Source organism: Pistacia vera, unplaced genomic scaffold (assembly GCF_008641045.1).
Source record: "Pistacia vera cultivar Batoury unplaced genomic scaffold, PisVer_v2 Contig171, whole genome shotgun sequence".
Classification (NCBI taxonomy): domain Eukaryota; kingdom Viridiplantae; phylum Streptophyta; class Magnoliopsida; order Sapindales; family Anacardiaceae; genus Pistacia; species Pistacia vera.
The window spans coordinates 176,316-202,053 of record NW_022195801.1 but is presented as its reverse complement, the minus strand read 5'-3'; the positions used below and the strand labels follow the sequence as shown (position 1 = coordinate 202,053).

Sequence of the window (25,738 nt, the reverse complement as noted above, 5' to 3'; positions counted from 1 at the left end):
AACAGAAACAGAAAATGGCAGGTTTTTGCGCAACATAATTGTGCCAGTAACGTACGTTTTGTGCAGGTCGTCGGCACATTTCTAGGGCTCTCTTTTTAGGGTTTGGTTCACCTCATCTCTAACAATAATATTCCATTTTAGTAATTTTATAATTGAATTTTTATATCATAACCATATTTATTTTATTTTTATCATGTATTTGAATTAAATAATATTAAGAATTATGGAATAAAAGATAAAAATAATTTTAATTTCGATTTAATTAGATAGCACATATAAATATCGTGATAGAATGGGAGAAGCAGCAGTAATTGAATTGGTTCTGTCACGCATGGAGCATGTACAGGAAGCCAGGTGGTGAAACGTAGCCCTCAGACAGTACGCTGTCGTTTTGTTAACTCAACCATCATTTCATGCAACTGCTCTCGCCTGAACTATACACGTGGTGGACCCACTTCTAATTCGCTGTCAGACTTTTTAATCTGACTGTCAGCCCTCTTTCCCTGGCACTCCCTCAACTTAATACCCCCTTGCGCGTTGCGCCCTCTCAATTTTAATTATTTAATTAATTAATTAAATTTGAGGAACCAAGTACAAAACTAAAATCATACTATTACTTTTCCAATAATTAAAAAAAAAAAAAAAAAAAAAAAAAAGAGGATAAAGTTTGAGAGAGCAAAGCAAATTCCAAGTACAAAACTTAGATCTTTACAATTCACAACACCCACCCCACCCCCCCCCCCCCCCCCCCCCCCCCCAAAGTGGACCACTTCAATTTCCCCCCTCATTCATTCCAAAGTTTTTATGACATGTTTCATAAGCCCACCCCTCACAACTGCGGACTGCCCCTCTTTTTCTGTACCAAACACACCCCAATCATATCCCCGAAAACAACGTCTCAATAACGTTTCCGACGTTTCCGACTGATTTTAATAAGGCTAATATACCGAATTGATAATGTTACCTGTCTCAATAACGTTTCTGACTAATTCTAATAAGGGTAATATACGGAATCAATAATGTCATACCGAATTCTAATATCGTTAATGACCAATCAAATAATGAAAAAATTGTCTATAATACATTTGTAAAAAGGTATTCTTTTTTTTTTCTTTTTCTTTTTTTCATGAAGACATGTTAACATGGAGACTACCATCCATAATGGAGTCACAAACGGGGCAGGACCCGAGAAGGCTTGACCCGCAACTGTACACAAACACAAATGCTTGCATGGCAAAACCAACACACTCGTCTCCTTCTCCCCGCACCGCCTACACATCATAATCCTCCCGTTTTGTGGACCCCACCGCCGCGGAATCGCTGCTGCCGCAGCTCGACTCGGCGTCGTCTTCGGCGGTGGCGTGGCGGTGGTCCTCGGTGGACTATTAGCCTGTAGGACTTGTTCGAGATTTGAACGCAGAGAGTTTGCCGTGGCCTCATTACTCTGGCTAAATCCCTCCATATTTGATTCTCGACGTAGAGGGATCTGACTCGTTCTTGAAGAACCCAGTTGAGCTTTCCCATTCTTTGAATCTCGTCGTCTTTTTCCTCAATTTCTTCAGAACCGCTTCTTGAATGGCGGATAGTATCATTCTCGATGGGCTCTTTCTTCGTTCTTCAAGCTCCAATCTCACGTTCTCCACCTAAAATCATCAAAAAATAATAATAATCAGAAAAATGGTTATTTCTTCAAAACCAGGAAATGGACACGTATTAGATATAAACTTGACTTACATGATGGGCAATGTGGCGGTCGATTTCTTGTTGTTGTTGCTGAAACTGAAAGGCGATATCTTCATCGAGAAACGATGAGAAAGAAAAACTTTGATTTTTGAGAGAGGGAGGCTTCAAGATCAGATTGAATTACAATTATTGGTATTCTCTCTCGGTCTCTTTCTGGAGGATGATTTGTTTGATTGAGGTTGTAAGTGAGGCCGTATCAGCAGGCAAAAGAGTTTCAACACAAGGCAATGATTCGGCAAACGGAAGGTAAAATCCATCGGGTGTTGCATAAATTGTTGCCAACTTGATTAGACTTGACGAAATCCCTGCAAAAACAATAAAAAAAATTTGCACAAAATGAGAACCCACCAACTGAAAGAGAAACCAAACCATCAACAATCTTGAACAAGATTTACCTGTGGGAGATGAGTTGAGGAAGAGATCGATATGGCGAGCTTCAACGGCCATGAAAAGAAGATTTCAGTGACAACGAGGAAGAAGAGAGTTTAAAGAGAGAGAGGTGCGACTGGGAAGTCTTGAGAAATGAAAATAGAATTGAGTGAAATGGTTTATTTAGGCTTTGGTTTTTGAGAGAGAGAGAGAGAGAGAAAGTCAAATACTTCTAGAGGGAGAAATCTTTTATTTTTATTTTAATTTAATGCAATATAATTTTGGGAAAAAGAAAAACATGGAAGCACATTGGATTTGTCTTAATTTTATTTATTTATTTTGAACTAAAATGTTTCCATTTTCTCACTGATTTGATTCGATTTTCTCGCATATAATGACAATTTGTAGGGGACCTTTCCCATTTTTATCATGGATCAATAATAAATTTTACCTTATAAATAGATTTTTTTTTTAAATACGTTTTGATTTATTTTTCTATTGACAATTTACAAGGCGGTATTTTGTAAAAGTAACTGACGCCTTGCATATCTCCCACGTGTCAAAAGAATTCTGGGATTCTACGTCATCAAGGAGAAGCTACACTACAGTTCAAACACGCAGATAAACACGAAATATTAAAAAAAAAAAAAAAAAAACAGTCCGTTCCGTTTTTTTGAAATGAAAGTGAAATCCTGTTGGGGCCCACGTGTCCCACGTGCGACGGAAGTAAAGATCCTTTTTTAATTTCTTTCGTTTAAATAGGATGATTTCAGTATTTTAGAAATATCATGAATTAAAAATAAAATATTGTTCGGTGGGGTCCATCTTAGGGATTACGATGGGACCCATAAGGTTGGGTTTTATTGCGGTTCCCCGATTTGCTACCTTGTCTCCTTCAATCAAAAAATTTTTATAACTTGTAATGTGTGTCGCTGTACGGACAACTTGCTTTTGCTTAGGAGTGGAGTCAGGGGTGGGGTGGGTGGCACTGGCATGCAATGGTTTTTATTGTCATTTCTCCAATTTACCATATTACCCTTTTTATTATTTATCTCTCCTACCATGTATGCTTTTCCTTTTTACAAAATAGACAATGTATTATGGTAGTTAATATTAAAGGAAAAACAAAATGTAATATTCTTTTTTTTTGTATCGAAAACACTTCCGTCTAGGGTTTGTTATCTCAACTAAGAGGTTTCGTATTTTCTTGAACCCTTACAGCATTCATTTTTGTTAATCAAATGATAATGAAATATGTTGAATAGTTACTTTATCGAACTTTTTTTTCCTAGATAGTGGCTCACAAGTAGTATTGAAAAATTAATAAATTAATAATAAATTACAATATCATAGCCCAATATGCTATACATATATATAATTAAGAAGAAGAAAAAGGTGTATCTTACTTGAGTGTAATATCTTACAATGACTAATATTAAATGATGTTGTAAAAACTTTAGAAACATACTCATCCAATCTTTATAGATAAATGATTAATAAATATAAATGAATGACATATGCGAAAGTTTATATACAGAATTTATATTAATAGTTTGTATATGTAACAGTAAAATATAATACTCCAATAATTGGTAATATTGTTCTTTTCTAAACTAATATATTTTCTAGTAATTTCTTAATTTGAAATTGGTTTTATTTTTTTATTTTTTTTCAAGGGTTGGATAGGTCAAAATCAATTAAGTGCTATTGCAGGGTCAAATCAAAACAAAAGCAAAAGAACTTACTGCTTGCTTTTGATATTTGGTTGACAAATAAATTGAATAAATTGGTACATCCAACCATATTTTTTGCATTAATTAGTTGACAAAATAGGTTCACAAATTTGTCATTGAGTCATTGATTTATTTAATCCTTTTCAAGTGCAATATATTGGATATAGATCATGATTAAGGGTTGCTATTTTCTTGATATGATTCAATAATTATTCTTCAAATAAAAAAAAATTAATAATTATGTATTCAAGAATATAGCATACATAATACTGATAATAGAAATTGTCAACTACTTTTGGGTGGTCGAGTGGTTCAATATGAACTCTTGGGTGTATTACTCAAGAGGTCTTGAGTTCGAATCTCTCTTCGGTTGCTATTAAGGATAGTCATTAGAGTTCTTACTCAGTTGATTGTTTTAGGTTCCAAGGGATGAGTTGAAATGAACGTAAGCTGGTTTTGACACTTCTAATCATTAAAAAAAAAAAATTGTCAAATTATTTGTAACATCTAAGAAAAATAATTAAATAAAGACACGTTTATTATCATTTTAGAGAATATTTTTTTGTTGTTTGCATGTTTTTGATATAAATTTTAGAAAAAATTTACAAAAATATTTAAAAAAAAACGTTTATTTATTAAAAAATTATTAAAAAAAAAGAGAGAGAAAAACACTTTAGAATTATTGATATTTTTGTGGATTTTTTCTTTGAGTAATAATAATCAACTTGACTTTTGTTATGAAAAGATAAAAAATGGTTATAAATTTATACATATATAAATTCTCGAGCAATCCAATTTAGTCTTTTTCTCATAATTAATTATTGATTTTAGAATAAATGAATATGTATTATTATATAATTGAACAGGCACGCGATAGTACGTACATACTGTCTCCAACTTTATCTTTATATATATAATATATATAAACTGTTCAACAATCAAATTAATTTGGTCCCCGTAATAAATTGAATTAATGGCATATCTTCCAACCATTATCATTGGTTAAATTGACCAAAAATTAAATGGAGATGGAAAGGGTCACCCCACCATCACCATGCCCCCAAACTATATGTATCTAACATCGTCTTAATTAATTAAATTCTCTCAAAAGTGAAAGGAGATATATTAAAAAAAAAAAAGCAAATTTAATGTAGACAGATGGATTGATTCTCAAACCCACTTTCCTTCATCCTTTAATTTCTTTCGTTTTCCTTCATCCTTTAATTTCTTTCGTTCCTTTTATTATTGCTTGCTTACATCATTGCAATTCCCAATGGTGCTTACTCTTTCAAACCCTTTACATTTTTTTTAAAAACTTTATTTAAGAAGTATTCTTTCATGATCTTCCATTAATTTATACTTAAAACTAAATACATAATTACGATTAATATATATATATAATTACGATTACTATATATATAGTTAATGGATATTACAACTTCCAAATGACATAACATACTTTTTTTAGTTTTTTCTCTTTTTTGTAGCTTTTAATAGAACAACAAGCATCAAATGGTTCAATAACACCTCCTTGGAATCCAAATTACAAGATTTGTACGTGATTGCTAGAGATTGAGCATTTGGAAAATTGGAATTTAGTTCAAGATTCGTGCTGAATTATGGGGAAATGTGGTTGGGTTAGTCCTGAGACACTCTCCACACCTAAGCTAGATTTCAATTCCCACCCCAATTTTGGGTCATTTTTTTTATAATTTCTCTTTGATATATATAAACATCATTATTGTTCAAATTATCAAAATTATGTTCAGAGAACAACTAATTTAAATAAAAAAAAAAGTTGATATTTAATTAAAAAAAAAGACAGTTAGGCATAATTGATGTATAGTTTTAGTTTATTAGTGGAATTTTCCGATATATATAAAACGAACGATCTGCAAAGGATTATTACCTCACCTCCCCTGAGGTTTACGTTTACATAGTAACACCCCATAGGAAACGCCAAATTAGTAGTAAAAAAATCCATTTTAAACTGTCGAAAAGACAAACAACGTCAAAATATCATGTCAAAAACTTAAATCAAATTTTATCAGAGAAGTTGAATAGAAATGTTTTTTATTTTCTTAGGTAATTATATGAAGACTTTGATTTTTACGATTGACGTCTAACGATAACGACGTAATAAATAATTTTGAAACGTACAATTAGTGTAATTTTTAGATTGTAATACAAGTCATAATCAAATCTTTTAACTAGTTAACTCGAAAGTGGAATATGAAAGTTGAATTATAACTTTCAACCTTTCAAAAGAAGAAGAACAAAAGTAACTACAGAATAAGCGAAAACAAACAAGAAGACGCAAAGCACAAGAGTCGATTAAAGTTAAAAGAGTTAGCTAGAATATCTAGCTAACGTATATATGTCAAATAATATATAGTTTTCTTTATAATTTGTATAGCATATAGTTACGATGGTGACATACATGATGGGTGCAACTAATTGCACTATTAAATTATTGGAGATTTGGAGTTCCACTTCTTAAAAGAAACTATATATATATAAAGAAAGGTATGAATGTTAAATCACTATTATATTAGAAAATATCAGACAAGAAAAGTGGTTATTATTTTTTATTTTTTATAATTTAAGCAATGTTTTTTAACGTAAAAATATTAACTATAGGTAAAATGATCATTTCACTTATTAAACTTAACAAAATTTTTATGATATCAACAAACCCAAACAACATAATTACCATAAACCAGTCAATTTATAAAACCATTTAAAGGTATAAATATATATTACATTATTGGGTCAATAATACCAACCATCTAAGAAGCAAATACTGATCTAGTAAGATAGCACCTTCATCTTCGTCTTCGTCTTCGTCTTCCACATTTAAAATTTCTGAGAAGTTTCCACTTACGAAAAACGTAGATTCTAGCTTTACTTTCAAAGTATATAATTTCTAGCAATAATGGCCACTACCTAGTCAGCCACTTCTCTTCACTTTGCCCTTTCTATCTTCAAAGGTTGGTTTTATCTGCCAACCACTCGGAAGATCCTATGATGATTTCAAAATAAGGAAAATAAATATAATAATAATAGTGCTCTCCCATCCACTTTTGCTTTTAGTTGGCTCTTTATAACTTCGTTTACCCCCCTAAAGTTTTTTGCATAATAATTTATCCCTTTATGTATTAATGTCAAATCCCATGTCCCTAGTGAAGAGAACCTGTATTTAATTTATAAGTTATGAGTCCTCTTAACTAAAATAGACATTTTTGTGAAAGACGTTTGCATGAAGTTTAAAAGCAAATCACGAGGACTTGTGTTAAAACAAATAATATCTATTTTGTTAGGGCGTTAACAGATCATTAGTAAAGAAATATGTTAGAGTTTTAGTTTTAATTTAACAAATTGTTTGTGATTAAAGGGTATGTTAGAATTTTAATGTTTAATTTAATGAATCATTAACAGAGGGTACGTCAAGCTATAAGTAAGGGTCAGATGTTATTTCATTAATTCAATGATCATTAGTAAAAGGTATGTCAAGACGTGCTAAGGGTTAGATAGTTATTTCAGATACTTAAGTGAGAACATTTTATTCGAAGAAAGCTAAGGGGGAAAATTGTATGAGCCCTAAAAAAAATATTGGATCTTAAATATCCCAACTCTTGTTTCAATTCCTACAAGAAATCAATACAATCTTGTAAGCATGAGATGAAACAGAATCACTTTTATACAACTTGGGGATGCTTTTTAAAGTGGGTAGCTAAATTATGGTTGAATGGAAGTCATTTTTTCATAAAGTGCTTCTTCTTTTTTTCTACTTAAATAAAAATAAATAAATAAAAAAGCATGCAAAATGGGTCCCTCCAAATACTTTAAATCTAGGACATGTGCTTAAATAAGTTGAGAATAGGCACCGAATTTTTAAATATAAAACTTACGCCAATTAGAGTAAAATTACGTTGATTGTTAAGATCAAACGATTTGACACCACTTTAATAATTCTATTTATTTATCTATGGCGGCGGCCGGCGCCTAAGAGGGGTTATTAGTTTATATAATCTTAAATTAATTAATGCTTTGCCAACAAATCCTACCCGTAATGATATTATTATTTCTTGCTGACTAAGAGCATGATATTAAATTAAAGAGAGCTCTAGGATGGTGTATGTATGAACTGTAATTTGATATAGAAATTAAAATTAATAGTTAATTAATAGTAAAGATTAAGTGTCGATATTTTAAAAATTTTAACGTTTTATCCTAAAAACATTAAAAGAATCGGCTTATTTCATCTACGTGAGATCTCTTAATAATATAAAAGGTATTAACCTCAACGGATTAGTCTAATGGTCAATAAGGTTTACTCCTTTATTGATTTTTTGGATTCAAACCTTAAGATCATTTACCACCTTGTAACTTATTTTGGACTATAAGGTTTATGGGGTATTTAATAGTCTGAGAGATTAGTTGACTGGCTTAGACACCTGATTATAAAAAGGAAAAAAATGTATCGATGCTTTTGAAAAATATTAATATCATTAAGAGGGTTTTTTTATACTTTTGTAAATTACGGCTTCGTTTGGTTCACATTTGGGTGTTTTGGGAAAAGTTTTCTGAAAAAGTTAAAAAAAAGTTGAATGGGCGGGTATTACGATGTAGGATTTATAAATTAATAAAATACCCCCTATATTTGTTTATTTATAAAACACCCCCTATAATAAAATCTTAAAGTTAACAAAAACACCCCAACCCAATGTCAAATACGGACAGCCGGCCACCACCGCCGGAGGGTGGCCGGATTCACCGTATTGGCGCATGACCGGCTGGATCTTGCCGGTCGTGCGCGATATGGCCTTTGCCGGCCAGATCCACGATGGATCTGGCGACAAAGGCCAGATCTACGGCAGATCTGACCGTATTTTCTCGTCAACGACGACCAACAAACGGTCGTCGTTGATGGTCAACGACGACCGTTTGTTGGCCGTCGTTATAAACCGTTACGGCCAAAGATCTGGCCGTCAACAGCCAGATCTTTGGCCTTAGATCTGACGGAAAGGCTAGATCGGCGTACTACGGCCAGATTCAGCCGGTAGTGCGCCATCCTACAGATTCCTGTCATTTTCCGGCAGTGGTGGCGGAATCTAGTAAATATGAATTATTGGGGTGTTTTTGTAATTTTTAAAAAAATATTTAGGGGTATTTAATTAAATTATCAAATTTAAGGGGTTTAAAAAAGTTGATAATTTGGGATAGTATTCCCAAAATCAAGGCTTCGTTTGGTTCAAGATTGGGAATACTACTCTTAGTATTCCCAAAAAAGTTAAACAGTAAAATACCCAAAAACTCTCGGCTCCGTTTGGTTACAATTTTGTGTTTTTGGGAAAAGTTTTTTGAAAAAAGTTAAAAAAAAAGTTGAATTGGGCGGGTATTACGATGTAGGATTTACAAATTATAAATAACCCTTATGTTTGTTTTTTTACAAAACACCCCTTATAATAAAATATTAAAAGTTAACAAAACACCCCCAATCCACCCTCAAATACGGACAGCCGGCCACCACCGCCGGAGGGTGGCCGGAGTCGCCGTAACAAAAACATTAAAAATATTTATGGGTATTTAATTGAATTAACAAATTTAGGGGGTTTAAAAAATGTTGAATAAAGTTGAATAATATTGGGAGTTTTTGGGTATTTTACTGTTTAACTTTTTGGGAATACTAAAAGTAGTATTCCCAAAATCCAACCAAACGAAGCCTTTTTGGGAATACTATTTTCAATATTATTCAATTTTTTTAAACCCTCTAAATTTGTTAATTTAATAAATACCCCTAAATATTTTTTTTAATTACAAAAACACCCCAATAATCCACATTTACAGATTCTGGCCACCACCGCCGGGAAAATGGTCGGAATCTGGTAGGATAGCGCACTACCGACTGAATCTGGCCGGTAGGGCGCCGATCTAGCCTTTTCGGCCAGATCACGGTGGATCTGGCCGAAAAGGCCAGATCTAAGGCCAAAGATCTGGCCGTTGACGGCCAGATCTTTGGCCGTAACAGTCGGTCACGACGGCCAAAAACGGTCGTCGTTGACCATCACGACGACCGTTTGTTGGCCGTCGTTGAGAGCAAATACGGCCAGATCTGGCGGTTGACGGCCAGATCTGGCCGTAGATTTGGCCTTTGCCGGCCAGATCCACCGTGGATCTAGCCGAAAAAGGCCATATCTGCGCATGACCGGCAAGATCCAGCCGGTCATGCGCCCATAAGGTGACTCCGGCCACGTCGGTGGTGGTGGCCGACTGGGGGTGTTTGAGGGTGAGTTAAGGGTATTTTTGTTAACTTTTAATGTTTTATTATAGGGGGTATTTTGTAAAAAACAAATATATAGGGTATTTTATAATTTATAAATCCTACACATCGTAATACCGCCCAATTCAACTTTTTTTTAACTTTTTTCAAAAAACTTTTCCCAAAACCCCCAATTTTGAACCAAACGGAGCCAAAGTTTTTGGGTATTTTACTGTTTAACTTTTTGGAAATACTAAAAGTAGTATTCCCAATTGGCAACCAAACGGAGCCGTAATTTTTTTTTTACATTGATTGAGGAGGTTTTGATTTTTTTAGGAACATATTTTAAAATCATAGAAAATATATAATACTTTTTAAATAATGCGATACAGTTCATATTAAACAATTAAATAAAATAAAACCGAAAAAAATGAAGCAAAAGATTATATAAAATACTAAACAAAATATTAGAAACATTATATAAATCTATAAATTTGTAACATTTACATACCTTTAAGTGATCGAGTAGTTCGATAGAGACTCTTAGGTGTCTTACTAAAAAGTCTTGAATTTGAGCTCTTTTCAGTTACTAATAAAGGTAGTCATTGAAACTCTTACCCGATCAATAATTTTAAGATCCTAAATAATTAGTTAAAGTATTATAAACTAGTCTAAATACATTTTATCATAGAAAAAACAAAGAAGCATTTATTTGTCTCTATCGATACTTATCTGATAAAATTATAAGGTATATAATTGGTTAATTTTGCGGTATTGGTGGCATGCAAACAATATAGTTTATGAGTCGTAGTTTTCGAACAATGAATGAGAACCAAACTAAACTTGATTGGATTTGGATTGGATCGGATGGATTGTCGTTGTCTTTAGAATTTTTCTTAACTGACTTAGCATACACGACAGCCAAATTAAAATTTGTACCCACTACTCATACCCTATCGTGTTGTGTCGTGCATCACTTCCTTTGATTAATTATCAAAAACAAATGTTTCTCTATGTGGACCAATCTCTATCGCTTTCAATCTTTCAATTATGGTCGTGGAAAATTTAATATATGAATAGATAATTTAATTACAAACGACGACGGATTGTTAAAAGATAAAAGTTATTTTAATAATATTGGGAGTTTCAAGGAGGTAGTAGTAGTACTACAGGCCGTAAACAAAGGTGTACTCTAAGATAACGGGTTGAGCAATAGTTTTTTTATCTTCTAAGAAAAAAATAATTTTTTATATGACTATTTACATTTTTAGCTCCCTCGAAAATTATTTTCGGGTTTCAACCCTACTAAATATGAAGTTTCCAAAATGAAAACTCATCACATATTTAAATTCTTTTGGCCAATTACTTGGAAGTTAAAAACATTTATATGTATATATATTCATACAAAGTGCCTAACACGCATGCCTTTCAATTTATTTTCATGCCAACGTTTCTTGAACTCTTTCTCTTTCCAATTTTGAATGCGAAGACTTTTTTATAGAAGAGTTCTACAATCTCAATCCAAAGTGAATTTGACTAATTCTATAGAGGTTTTGTAATTGGCCTTTTAGGCGGACTCACTAAGAGAAAAATATGATAAATAATTGGAATTTCGCAATTTTTTTTTTTTAATGACTAAAGCGTTCGTGCCAGCTTGCGTGTATTTTAACTAATCCCGAGGGCTGGTTAAGATGCACGCAAGCTGGCTGTCCCGAGCTCAACCGGCACTCGAGACGGGCCCTAAAACCATACCCAGGCCCGTACCCATCCCCGTAAATAGCGAGTAATACCAGGCTCGTATGGGTCAGGCCAGGCCAGATACCCCAAAATCCGAGTACAATTGCCATCTCTAAATCTATTATTTGACAACATTTGCATTATAAAAGTTGTGAAATAGTCTAATGCGATATGAATTACATGCTGTCAAAAAGTCTTTGTTAATTTATAGTTCAGTAGATAACCCTTAAATTCTCAAAAAAAAAATTAAAAAAAAATCCTTTATATTATATTTATTATAAACAATTTTGTTTAGTAATCATTATATAAGGTGTTCCTACAATACAACATTGTATCAACACGTCAAAGTAAAATTTGAAACTCAAAACAAGAAACTCATACATTAAAAACATAAAAGTACTTGTAGAATGCAATTGAAATTATTATTTTTTTCCTAATAATTGAGGTGTTTGGATCAATTTTCACACACTTCAATTAATTCTCAAAGGGAGTTAGTCTACAGTAGCCCACCACCATGACTCTTCATGTAAATTATAGAGAAGTATACTCATTTGCAACTCTCTTAGTTTACCCTTACCGTTGGGTTACCCATCAATGGATATCTAAATAATATTGATTTCTCATTATGGTGTAGGTTTATTTATTTATTTTTTCTTTCGTAGAATAGGTTACACACGTGTGTGTGTGTATATATATAATATAGCAAATTTATAATATTATTTTTTTACTCATAACAAGGCTTGATTTTATTAGCTTTTGACGTATAGCAAAACGGTCGTGGCTATCATACAATACGGTACAAATTCATTTTACAAAGTTTTACATTTTTTATTAATAATTTTCACATTATAATATTACAAACTTTACATTGACATATTATTTGAACGTCCATAAGAAGAAGACAATAAGTTAGGCTGCTGACCCACAAATTTCCATCTCATTAGATTCTCACCAATCCATCACTATGAAATGACAAAATTAACAATAGTTCAAAATGCAATTATCATTGTGGGCACTAAACAAACAACTCACACCCACTTCAAATCAAGCCTGTCATTTCTATTTGCATTCACATAAATCATCCTCTCCTCTGCTGTCTGCTTCATGAACATGATTTGATATCTTAATTAATTATCATCTTGATCATGATGTTTACCATCAGCATTTAAAGTTTATTTATTGAGTTAAAATATTATTTTATTATTTATATTTATATTTTAACGGTGATTGAGATTGATCATAATCTAACTTAGGAGCGACAATTAATCAATAAATTTATATTTGTCACTTTGCTGTTATCTGTTTTTTCACCCTCAATGAAACTTTCTCATTTGAGAATTTTTAAAATATTATTTTATTATTTATATTTATATTTCAACAAGCAAATTTGATCCAGATTATTGAGGTTTTTAAAGAGGAGATACCAATGAGTATTTTGATGATGAAAGATAGGTTAGACTTTGGTGGTTGGGATTGATCAGAATCTGACTTAGGAGTTATAAATATGCAAACCCTAATCGCTTGATTGCTGGCAATTGATGGAGTTGATGAGAGTAAGATTTGAAGGGTTTTGATAAGTGATGATCAAAGAAGAGACTTAATGGTGACGGTGTGAGATCGTAATGATGTTGGAATCGGAAACGGAATATAAATTTAGATAATAAAATAGTATTTTAAAAATCTGAACATGATCTGATATCTTAATCAATTATAAACTTAATTAATCAAACTACTTGACCATGATGTTTACTATCAGCTTTCTTTTAAAGTTTATTTATTTACTTAAAATGGAAAACATTTTAATAAAGTAAGAATTAAGATTGTATTAACTTGAAAAATAAAAAATAAACTCATCTAATTATTGAATAAATTAAAACCATTATGTTTCTGATGTTGATACATGCAAAAATTAATTAATAAATATTGGATTTGAATTTCCATCTTTAGTAATATGAATTATTTAATTACATGCATGTATTGACATTTTCTTGTAACTTATTTATTTATTTATTTTAGTAATATTATCAATCCACATGCAATACCCTACTAATATATAGTAGTTATGAAGTTAACAAATATTTTAATTATTTTTAAGGCAACTTAATCACATGCATTGTCATATAATCTGGCTTAATTAACTTAATTAATCAGTTCTCCAAACGTAATCTCATGNTTGTTAGGGCGTTAACAGATCATTAGTAAAGAAATATGTTAGAGTTTTAGTGTTTAATTTAACAAATTGTTTGTGATTAAAGGGTATGTTAGAATTTTAATGTTTAATTTAATGAATCATTAACAGAGGGTACGTCAAGCTATAAGTAAGGGTCAGATTGTTATTTCATTAATTCAATGATCATTAGTAAAAGGTATGTCAAGACGTGCTAAGGGTTAGATAGTTATTTCAGATACTTAAGTGAGAACATTTTATTCGAAGAAAGCTAAGGGGGAAAATTGTATTGAGCCCTAAAAAAAATATTGGATCTTAAATATCCCAACTCTTGTTTCAATTCCTACAAGAAATCAATACAATCTTGTAAGCATGAGATGAAACAGAATCACTTTTATACAACTTTGTGGATGCTTTTTAAAGTGGGTAGCTAAATTATGGTTGAATGGAAGTCATTTTTTCATAAAGTGCTTCTTCTTTTTTTTCTACTTAAATTAAAAATAAATAAATAAAAAAGCATGCAAAAATGGGTCCCTCCAAATACTTTAAATCTAGGACATGTGCTTAAATAAGTTGAGAATAGGCACCGAATTTTTAAATATAAAACTTACCCCAATTAGAGTAAATTAGGTTGATTGTTAAGATCAAATGATTTGACACCACTTTAATTAATTCTATTTATTTATCTATGGCGGCGCGGCCGGCGCCTAAGAGGGGTTATTAGTTTATATAATCTTAAATTAATTAATGCTTTGCCAACAAATCCTACCCGTAATGATATTATTAATTTTCTTGCTGACTAAGAGCAATACTATTAAATTAAAGAGAGCTCTAGGATGGTGTATGTATGAACTGTAATTTGATATAAGAAATTAAAAATTAATAGTTAATTAATAGTAAAGATTAAGTGTCGATATTTTAAAAATTTTAACGTTTTATCCTAAAAACATTAAAAGAATCGGCTTATTTCATCTAGGTGAGATCCCTTAATATAAAAGGTATTAACCTCAACGGATTAGTCTAATGGTCAATAAAGTTTACTCATTTTATTGATTTTTTTTATTCAAACCTTAAGATCACTTATCACTTTATAACTTATTTTAGACTATAAGATTTATGGGATATTCAATAGTTTTGAGGGATTAGTTGACTGGCTTAGACATCTCGGTTATAAAAAAGAAAAAAATATATCTGATGCTTTTGAAAAATATTAAATATCACACTATTAAGAGGGTTTTTTATACTTTTGTAAATGTAATTTTTTTTTTACATTGATTAAGGAGGTTTTGATTTTTTTAGGAAGATATTTTAAAATCATAGACAATATATAATATTTTTTAATAATAGCAGATACAGCTCATATTAAACAATTAAATAAAAAAAAAAACCGAAAAAATGAAGCAAAAGATTATATAAAATAATAAACAAAATATTAAAAACATTATATATAAAACTACAAATTTGTAACGTTTAACTACCTTTAAGTGACTGAGTAATTCGATAGAGACTCTTAGGTATTTTATTCAAGAAGTCTTGAGTTTGAATCGCTTTTCAGTTACTAACAAAGGTAGTCACTGGAGCTCTTACTCGATCAATAATTCTAAGATCTTGAATAATTAATTAAAATACATATAAACTGGTATAAATACCTTCTATCATAGAAAAAACAAAGAAGCATTTATTTGTCTCTATCGATACTTATCTGATAAAATTATAAGGTATATAATTGGTTAATTTTGCGGTATTGGTGGCATGCAAACAATATAGTTTATGAGCTGTAGTTTTCGAACAATGAATGAGAACCAAACTTAAACTTGATTGGATTTGGATTGGATCGGATTGGGTTGTCATTGTCTTTAGAATTTTTCTTAACTTGACTTAAGCATACACGACAGCCAAATTAAAATTTGTACCCACTACTCATACCCTATCGTGTTGTGTCGTGCATCACTTCCTTTGATTAATTATCAAAAACAAATGTTTCTCTATTGTGGACCAATCTCCATAGCTTTCAATCTTTCAATTATGGTCGTGGAAAATTTAATATATGAATAGATAATTTAATTACAAACGACGACGGATTGTTAAAAGATAAAAATTTATTTTAATAATATTGGGAGTTTCAGGGAGGTAGTACTACAGGTTGTAAACAAAGGTGTACTCTAAGATGACGGGTTGAGCTCAGATGTGGGTATTGGGTAGGGTATAAAACTAAATTTTTTATCTTCTAAGAAAACAAATAGTTTTTTTATATGACTATTTAAATTTTTAGCTCCCTCGAAAATTATTTTCGGGTTTCAACCCTACTCTAAATATGAAGTTTCCAATATGAAAACTCATCACATATTTAAAGTATTACCAGAAATTGAGGTCTCTTTCTTTGGCCAATTACTTGGAAGTTAAAAATGTTCATACAAAATGTGCCTAACACGCAATGCCTTCCAATTAATTTTCATGCCAACGTTTCTTGAATTCTTTCTCTTTCCAAACCTTGAATGCGAAGACTTTTTTTTGTAGAAGAGTTCTACAATCCCAATCCAAAGTGAATTTGACTAATTCTATAGAGGTTTTGTAATTTGGCCTTTTAGGCGGACTCACTAAGAGTAAAATAGGATAAGATAATTGGGATTTCGCAATATATATATATATTTTTTTTAATGATTGAAGTGTTTGGACCAGCTTACGTGCATCTTAACTAATCCTGGGGGCTGGTTGAACACCCTACAAACCCAATGTTTCAAGGTAAGTCATAAATGTGATAGGTGGCGCTAAGGTGGTTCGAATAAAAAAAGTCAATAAAGGGAGTAAACATTTATGACAGCCAGGCTCAACCCCATGACGCTGGCTCGGGCCCGCTGCAAGGATGTTGTGTAATGCTCGGGCTAGGCTTTTTGTGACTCCTAGTCCCGACCCGTGTTAATTTCTATAATTTTTTTTCTCATGGGTAAACTTTGATATATTTTTCTTTGTCATTCATATTAATTTAATTAATAGTATCTCTTGCTTTAATCACTATATTTTTTTTTGTGTATAGATTAATATGGTAAACAAGGGATCTTGGGCTTGAATAAAATCGCAATTGATTGTGATCATAAATTCATTTCAAAATCATAATCAAATAAAATAGAATTATAATTGTTTTTAAATGATAAAAACTTAGGCCGAGCCGGGCCTAACGATGGTTGTCCCGGGCTCAACCCATACTCGAGGGCGGGCCCTAAAACCATACCCAGGCCCGTACCCATCCCCGTAAATAGCGAGTAATACCAGGCTCGTATGGGTCAGGCCAGGCCAGATACCCCAAAATCCGAGTACAATTGCCATCTCTAAATCTATTATTTGACAACATTTGCATTATAAAAGTTGTGAAATAGTCTAATGCGATATGAATTACATGCTGTCAAAAAGTCTTTGTTAATTTATAGTTCAGTAGATAACCCTTAAATTCTCAAAAAAAAAATTAAAAAAAAATCCTTTATATTATATTTATTATAAACAATTTTGTTTCGTAATCATTATATAAGGTTTTCCTACAATACAACATTGCATCAACACATCAAAGTAAAATTTGAAATTCAAAACAAGAAACTNCCTTTTTTTGGGAACCTGTACTGTGCGGTTCCGGTTCCGGTTCCCCGGAAAAGTGCAGGGTACCCGGAACCGCTCACCCCTAGTAGTAGCCTATTAGCCCCAAGAAATCCCTCAGACTTTTGATAGTGTGTGGAATAGGCCATGATAGCATTGATTCAATCTTCGCAGGATTAGCCTCGACCCCATTAGAGGAAATCAGATGACCCAAGTACTCCAGCTTCTGCTGCTCAAATATACACTTCTTGTAGTTAACTACCAGCTCATTCTTGGTAAGGATTTGGAAGGCATGTCTCATGTGATCGAGATGAGTTTCTAGATTAGGGCTATAGATCAATATGTCATCGAGAAATACCAATATGAACTTTCTCAAGATTGGTTTGAATATGGATTCATTAAGGCTTGGAAGGTTTTTTTTTGGGGGGAGGGGGGGGGGTGGGGGCATTAGTCAATCCAAAGGGCATAACCAGGAACTCATAATGCCCTTCATGAGTCCTAAAGGCTATTTTTGGCACATCTTTTTCCCTTACTCTAATCTAGTGATAACCAGACTTCAAATCCAGTTTAGAAAATATTGCTGCCCCAGCCAATTCATCTAGCAGCTTGTCAATAGAAGGGATAGGAAACTTGTCTGGTATGGTAAGGTTGTTAAGGGCATGATAATCAACACAAAAGTGCCAACTGCTGTGTTTTTTCTTTACCAACAACATCGGACTAGCAAAAGGGCTGGTACTTGGTTAGATGATTCCTATCACTATCATCTCCCCAACTAATCTTTCTATCTCATTTTTTTGGGCATAGGAATATTTGTATGGTCGTAGGTTTGGAGGTTTGGCTTTTGTCTTGGAGAACTATGGAATGATTAATGGGTCTTTTGGGAGGTAGTTTGTTAGGATGTTCAAATAGGCGGTGAAACTCCTTTACAATGGCAGCAACCCCAAGTTCTACTGGTTCATTTTTTTCCTCACCTCTACTCTCTATGGAGCAAAACTCTACCACATACCCAGCCTCCCCACTCTGCAACGTCTTGAGCATCGCTTTAAGTGAGACTACGATCTTGACTAGGGAGGGATCACCCTGTAACACTATCTTCTTCCCGTTACTAACAAAAGCCATGGTCACAATTTTCTAATTAAAGCACACATCTCCTAGTGTGCTCAACCAAGCGATACCCAACACCATATCTGTCCCATTAGATCAAATGGGAAGAAATCCTGCTTTAACTCAACCTCCTGAATTCTCATACTCACATTCCTGCAAATACCCTCCCCTTTGACTGTAAATCCATTTCCTACCATAACCCTAAACGGCTTCCCCTTCTCAACTTCCAAACCCAACTTTCGCCCCAATTCATTTAAAATAAAGCTCTGGGAAGCCCCACTATCCACCAAAATGATCCCTATCTCAGCTCCAATCAGACCTCTGAGCTTCAGAGTCTTGTCCGTTGTCATACCCACAATAGAATTCATTGACAAGGCTAAGGGGTTACCTGCCATAGGGGTTTCTTCGTCGGTTTCAGGGGTGGGTTCTTCCTGCTCCGGAGCTTTCTCGTCTATCACCAATAAAATCTGTAGTGACTTGCCCTTGCATCTATGGTTGGGCCAAATTTTTTCATTGCACTTGGTCCCTCTTATGTTGTATTTCGCCGTCAGTCATTCACCAGAAATTCTCACCTCTAAAGCCCAGAGTTGCCATTTCCATCGATCTTTCTCTTTTGTCGTCAAATCGATTTGGGACAAAATTTTGCCCTAAATTGGTATTTCGTGGAAATGGACTCCACGTATTTGGGCGCCATGGATCCGGGTTTAGGGTGACCCGGGGTACTGATCCACTTTAGGATTTTGGGCCTTAACCATTTTGGATTTGTTCCTCTCCAAAACTCAATTCTTCTCCTCCACTTGGTAGGCTTGATCCATTAGTGTGAACAGTGTAGTGGGCTAGGTTAGATGCATTTCAGCCCTTATCTCTTTTTTGAGCCCATTTGAAAATACTCCCATCAAGAGCTCTTCCCCTACCTTACACAAAGGCGCAGCATGTGCCTCAAAGTTTTCTCTATACTCAGTAACTGTGCCAGTCTACTTCAGTGCCACCAGTGCTTCGTACGTTGACCTTTGAAGGATGGTCTAAACCTTGCAACCACGGTAGCCTTAAAGGCTTCCCACGAATTGATTAGCGCCCTCAATTCAACCCATTGATACCAGTTCAAGGCACATCCCTCCATACATACTGCGTTAGCTTCCACTTTCTCTTCTTCCTCATAACGATTTACCGTAAAATACCGATCAGCTTTGAAACTGTAAGGATCTTTTCCATTGAACACCGGCAAATCCAATTTCTTATTCTTCCTCTCATCCTTTGAACTTTCTGTTTCCTTGGTCCGATCAACCATGTCATTGTCGTAGCTGTTTGAGTGCTCACCGTTACTCGTCTTGCCTTTATTACGACTAGTACTAGCCTCCATTTCCTCCTTCAACCTCATCCATTCTCGAAGCTCAAGTAGGTAACCCTTGATGCTTCCCAGTTCTTCCTTCACACTCCCCATTTCCTTCTCCACTCTTCCCATCTCTTTTTCCAATCCATCAACCTTTTGTTCCATTTTCGATTTAGTCATTACCCAAACAAGGCTCTAATACCAATTTGATGAAACTCCCTATCGATTTCACACAATCCTAGCAACACAATAGGCCAAAAATGCAGAGAAAGAGCATTGTAATTCTGGAAACAAATATTTATTGTATTAACTAAATGGAAATGACAATCATAAGAACAATTATCAATAACAAGAGTAACGTAACTAGATTTGGCAAAACGGTCCAGACCTGCAAGTCTATCCTATACCTAGGAAAAAGATATAAGGTGCAGGTGCTTGAAATTGGACCCGTTTTCTTCGATCTGTATCTGACCCGACCTATTTTGCCAACGGGTTAGACGGGTGAACTTGCGGGTGCTCGTGGGTACCCCTTTGTGTTAAAGAAAGAAATTAAAAGAATTTTTATCATTCCTTTTCCCCCAAATTGCAATATTTGAAATCCCCAACTTTTCCCTCAAAACTTTTGCGCCTCCACTGCACTCCACTCCACCGTCAATCTGCTCTCCACTCCGCCATCAATCTACTCTCCGCTCCACTGCCAAACTCGAACTCACTCTCAATGGCTCATCAATCTACTCTCCAGACTCCACTCCACCGTCAGTTCGTTACTCTCAAAGGCATCAGAATCTCTCATCAATTTCCAGGTCAGTTTCTTCTCTGATATTTTGTTTTTGGGCTGGCTTTTATTTTTGTGTTTTTATCATCTTCAACAGTTCAACGGCAAAGGTTTGCTTCTTGACTTTAATTTCGTTTACAAGCCTTGTCTCCTTACCGTCGTTGCCCATTCCTTTATCATCTTTGCACACCCCACTCTCCTCTCCTCTCCTCTATCTTCAACAGTTCAGTGGCAAAGGTTTGCTTCTTGACTTTAATTTGATTGTTACTGTCACTAGAAATCCATGGGTTTAAATTTGTGCCTGATAGTTACTGGAGATTTGCGGATTTTAATTTGTGTTTGATTGTCACTGGAAATATGTGGGTTTCAAATTGTATTTAATTGTTACTGGAGATGTGTGGGTTTTATAGTGTTGTTGGTGGTAGCACCGTAGCAGTGGTTGCTTTGTGCATTTTATGTCTTTTTTTTCAATCTTATTTTTTATTTTACTAATTTAGTTTATTCAGGAAAACTTAAATTTTGATTGATTAGAAATTCATTGGTTTGATTTTAGGAACTTTACATTGGTTTATGTGTTTAGTTGTTGAAGAAAAAAAATCTCTAAGAGATAACATATGGTTTATTGTGGTTTCAGTTAGGACTCAGGAGAAAAACTATTTTACAAATGCTTTAAGGTCTGAAATTCAGAAAGAATTAGAGACTACACAAAGAAAACACTTGTATCACCTAGTCCGCGGAGGGTTACTAGTTAGTATAACTTGTTTTTGTTTTGAGGTAAAAACCTTCTTGCTTGATGTCTAATATTTGGCTCCCATTGTCTCTGCATTGTAACAGGTACCTAGAAGGATATCAAGGAGTCGTAGTCCTAGTCTCCTAGAAGGTACTTTTCTTCTCACAATTATATAATGTATCTGTCAAATCATTTGTCCTACCTAGATTTCTATCTATTATTTATTTCTTAACATATGTCTATCTACACTGTCATGCAACTAATGATAATTTTGCTATAATTTTTTAATTGAATTAATTGTAAAACAATTAGGCTTGGATAATCTTCAACTCCCAAGTTCTTTTTTTTTTTTATATACAAACAAAACTATGCATTAACTAGCTTATTATTACAACTTTTTTTACTATTAATAAAAAAAAAATCTCAAAGCTGGAATGAGTTCAACTAAATAACCTTTACTTGTCATTGAAATGGTATAACCCCTCAAATTATTATTATTATTTTTTTTTGTAGTCTCAAGCATTGACATGGCAGATGCTGAGACTATGGATACGGATATGGTTAACATGAGAGCAAGTGACGATGCTTCTAAGGTAATGCCACCTCCTTCTAATTCTAGTATTCTTGCAACTAGTTCTAGAAGTAAACGTAAAAAATCAAAAGTTTGGAATTACTTTGAGACATATTTTGATGAGAATAAGAATGAGAGGGCGAGGTATAAGGCATGCAATAAAACTTATGCATATGTTAGTGCCACACATGGGACTAAAAATTTGAAGCGTCATATGAAAGATTGTCCAAAGCGTGGCAATCATGATGTAGGGAAATTATTGATTGATCATGATCATAAATTGCAAAGTAGAAAGATTAGTCAAAGAGACTTATAGTGAATATATGCATTATCAATTATTCAATATAATTATTCATATTCATATGTGGAGAATCAAGGAACTAGGAGAGTTTTTTCGTATGTGTGTAAGGAGCTTAAGCATTATTCTAGGAACACCGCTAATTAAGGTGGATTGCTTAAAAATATATGAAAGAATGAAGCAAAAATCTAAGCTTGAATTAGGGAGGCTTACTAGTAGAATATATTTAACTTCTGATGTTTGGACTTTTGGTACAACTGAGGGATATATTTCTTTGGCGGCTTATTATATAAATGAGGATTGAGAGTTACAAAGTAAAATACTGAACTTTTACCATATTTCGCCTCCACACTCAGGGATTGTTTTGGCAGATAATATTATGACTTTCTTGCAAGAATGGAGAATTGAAAAGAAAGTTTTCTCAATCACTTTGGATAATGCAAGTAGTAATGATATGATGGAGGATATTTTGAGGAACCACTTTGTTTGCAGAATGTTTTGTTAGGTAGGGATGAATTTTTCCATGTGCGATGTTTAGCACATATTTTGAATCTTATTGTTCAAGGGTTAAAAGCTACTAGTGTCGTTTTAAATAAGATTCAAGATAGTGTGAAATATATTAAAGCAACTAAGACTAGAAGAATCAAGTTTGGAGAACTTGTTGTACAAATAGGAGGGAAAAGCTCAATGGGGTTAAGATTGGATGTTTCCACTAGATGGAATTCGACATCCTGTGGTTGTGGCTTTATCAACAATAGATCTTAGTTATAAATTTTAGATGAAGAATGGGATAGGAGGGCAAGGATATGCAAGTTCTTGGAACCATTTTATGATATTACGACTTTATTCTCATGTTCCAAATATCCTATAGCAAACTTGTACCTGAAATGTGTGTGGGAAATTCAATTGCGTTTAATTGAAGAGAGGATGAGTGAGGATGAAGTTGTTTGGAGCATGACGGAACAAATGATCCTAAAATTTGCAAAATATTGGGATTCTTATAGTCTTGTGTTGACGATTGCAACTATTCTTGACTCATGTCTCAAGTTTTAGTTTGTAGAGTATGCTTTCAAGAAAGTTTATGATTTAACTACTGCCACACGACAGTTGAAGGTTGTTAAGAATAACTTGCAAAAGTTTTTTCAGGCTTACGAGGCTCAATGTTCCAAATAGGGGTGAGCGGTTCCGGGTACCCTGCACTTTTCCGGGGAACCGGAACCGGAACCGCACAGTACAGGTTCCCAAAAAAAGGAACCGGAACCGGAACCAGCACAGTACAGGTTCTTCAATTCAAGGAACCGAACCTAAATACAGGTTCCGGTTCCTTTCCAGGGTACCCTGTAAAAATCAATTACCCCCCTATTAGTTTAAAAACTAACAAAAACACCTTATAAGTTTACAAATACACCCCTAACAAATTTTCGTATTCATTCATTTGTGTCCAATGTAACTCATAACCTGTAATCTCTAAGCAACGCTTGAATTCAATCAATTCATCACAATTCACATAATTCGTCAATCAAAACCAAAACACAACAATTATTCATCACAATTCACATAAAATAACTTCACCAAAATCATTTAAACAAACAACAATTCTTAATACTATTACTAGCATTGCCATTTGCCAGGGGTCTATTTATAAGTTAATAAATTATAATGTTTATAATTATTAATTTAATGTTATAATTGGTTAATTGGGTATTTATAATATACCAATATAATTTAGTAAATTTAATATTAGAAACAAGTAATGTATAATTAATAAGTGATCATTACAATGTAAATTGTAATGTTATAATTAATAAGAATGACATCAATGTAAATTGTAATGTTATATTAATTATGATCATACTACAATGTAAATTGTAATGTTATAATTAATTAAGTAATATATTATTAATTATAATGTATATTATATTAATTAAATTTTTAATCATTTAATTAAGTATTAAAAATTGTTTATAATAGAATGTTTAATTAATTAAATAACTATACCAAAATTTATATATAATGTTTATATTAATAAAATTATAATAATTCGATTAAATATTGTGTAAATTAGTAAATTACTAATGTTATAATATAATGTCATAATCAATTAAGTAAATTTAATTATGTAATGTTATATTAATTATATGTCATACTATAATTTATAATGTAATGTTATAATGAATTAAGTAATCATACTACAAATCTATAATTTATATTATAATTAATTCAATTTCAAATCATTTATTAATATAAAATGTTTATAATGGAATGTATAATTGATTAGTAATCATATTACAAATATATAAAGTAATGTTATAATTAATTAATTTTTAATCGTTAATTAAGTATAATAGTATAGTAAATTACTAATGTTTATAATGAATGTATAAGTTCATAACTAATTAAATTATGCAATCATTTAACTATTAATGCTAAATTATTAAGTAAGTGATTATAATTAGTAATTAGTAATATTATAATTAATTGAGTAATTATTTAACTATAAGTAATGCTAATTAATATTTATAAGGTAATGTTATAATTAATTAAATTTCTTATCATTTAATTAAGATTTGCTAATGTTTATGTGTAAATTAGTAATTACTAATATTTAAAATTAATCATAAATCATAATCAATTAAGTAATTATTTAATTATGTATGTTTATTAATTATAGGATCATACTATAATAGTATAATGTAATGTTAATGATTAAGTAATCATACACAAATCTATAATTTAATATTTAATTAATTAAATTTCAAATCATTTAATTATATACTAATGTTTATAATGGAATGTTATAATTGATTAAGTAATTATATTCAAATATATAAGTATGTTATAATTAATTAAATTTTTAATCGTTTAATTAGTAATTGTAAGTATAGTAGATTACTAATGTTTAAATGTAATGTTATAAATCATAACTAATTAAGTAATTATCTAATCATTTAACTATATAATGCTATAATTAAGTAAGTGATCATAATATAGTAATATATAAATTATAATTTAATTGAGTAATTATTTAACTATAATGTAAGCTTAATTAATGTTTATAAGGTAATGTCTAATTAATTAAATTTCTTATCATTTAATTAAGTATTGTGCTAATGTTTTATGTAGTAAATTAGTAATTACTAAGTTTAAAATATAATATCATAACTCAATATCAATTAAGTATTATTATTATGTATGTTTATTATTATATGTATCATACTATAAATATATAATGTAATGTATAATGAATTAGTAATCATACTCAAATCTATAATTAATATTATAATTAATTCAATTTCAAATCATTTAATTAATATACTAATGTTTATAGGAATGT

The 25,738-nt window shown here is 32.2% G+C and overlaps 1 pseudogene; it reads right to left on the bottom strand.

Moving 5' to 3' along the window:
• Positions 1-814: 814 nt before the first annotated feature.
• On the bottom strand, positions 815-18,715 carry LOC116125790 (annotated as a pseudogene).
• Between the last annotated feature and the right edge of the window lie 7,023 nt (positions 18,716-25,738).